A 1,720-nucleotide genomic window follows, 5' to 3' on the forward strand; every position below is an offset into this window, starting at 1 on the left:
TCTCCTGTCCCATGTAAATCCACTTCAATTCCAAGCCGCGACTCCCAGTTCCACATCCGCATCGGCGCTCCGCGCTAACGCTCCTTTCTTCTCATCGTCGGCTCCTCAAGCCTTACATCCATCCAGCCGCAGACCATTCAACAGCACCGATCTCTCCGCTGAACTTTTGCCTACTTTCTCAGTTGATACAGGCCAAAACAGTAACTGAATCATAATTTATTCATGTTTGCATTTCGTAAATTTGAAAAAAATGTCATGTTTTGGAATAAAAGTGTGGAAATTAAAGCATTAAATTTAAAATGTTTTTTTTAATACAATTTATGTTTCTTACCCTGTCCAATGACCAATTTTAACCCATTCCCCCTGCAGTTCTTCCCGTGAATCAGCTTTGTGTTAGTGCGGTCTGGTGTGTTCATGTTGTCACAGAGGAGCAGGAGGACTTAATAATGTCGAGAACATCAGGAAGGACCAAGGTGGGAGGTCATTGAGGATAATGTCAACATGGACAACTGCCAAAACTAAGAGATCATCTCACCGCCGCAGAAATGGCTGCAGAGTTTACTGTGATGTAACACACAAATGCTAATGGGGAAAAGGCTTAGGGTTTCATCTTTCATCCATTTAATGGGGACTATGTTTTGGCCGTGCTATGTTGATCACGAGACCTGTGGCTTAAAGGGCCACTTTTGATGATCAATGAACCACTATTACAAAAATGTGAAGTAAAAAAAAAAAAAAAAAAACACCTGGACTTCACCATCGAGCTTCTCTAATCGGTCTGTTGTATTTTGACATTAATGGCGAGAAGACACATTTGTAGACAAGGTTTTAAAAAAGCCCTACAAGCCATCATTGTCTTGTACGACCACCTCCACCCACCCAGTTTTTTATTTCAAAGGGCATTTTTGTCCTCCATCTGGTTAGGAAGTGCGTGCTTCTTTGCGGCCCCGCAGTGGCACTGGTAAAAAGTTGTGGCCCCCCACTGCAGCATTTAAATTGTACATTCCTGAATTAGATGATAGGTTTATATTTTGTTGTTTGGGAGACAATACTGAAGAAATTGCATTTTATTACAATGTAAAGTATACAGCTTGTATACCGTGAGTGTTAATGTACTGTACCGTAAAAATATCTAAACTGTACATCCCCGAGGTAAAACATCCAAATTGGGACCAAAGTGGCACTATTTTGGAAACCATTTTTTCCCAGACAATGTCTTTAACCGTCTTGGGCATGGAGTTCACCGCACTGACACGTCATTCCACTAGAATCCTCTTCCACATCTTGTGCTCCTCCAGCTTCTATATGAATTTTCCCCACTGATGCTTTGTCGGGTTGAGTTCTGGAGACATGCTTGGCCAGTCCAACACCATTACTCCCAGCTTCTTTGGTGTACTACTCATACACACAAAAGGCACTGCCTGCAGCCCTTCTGACAGACAATTGGTCAAGGCCGTGCACAGAAATATGAAAAGCGAGGCATGAGGTGGGGTCAAAATAACAATTGAAAAGGAAGCATAAGTAATGGCAAAAATGAATGGAATCTTTTCTGCTCTTGGAAAAGAACATCAAACGAGAAGTCTAATCTCCGTCTGATACCGCTCTCTAAGCGTGCCGTCCCCATGATGATGACATGGATGATGGTGCATGAGGGAGCCAAAAGAGAGGACGGGAGGGAGAGGGATAATACCAGTTGTGAATGCGTGAATGTAGTGCTTGG

The sequence above is a fragment of the Hippocampus guttulatus genome, chromosome 1 (assembly GCF_054856545.1).
Source record: "Hippocampus guttulatus isolate MCC_2025c chromosome 1, RoL_Hgut_1.0, whole genome shotgun sequence".
Lineage (NCBI taxonomy): Eukaryota > Metazoa > Chordata > Actinopteri > Syngnathiformes > Syngnathidae > Hippocampus > Hippocampus guttulatus.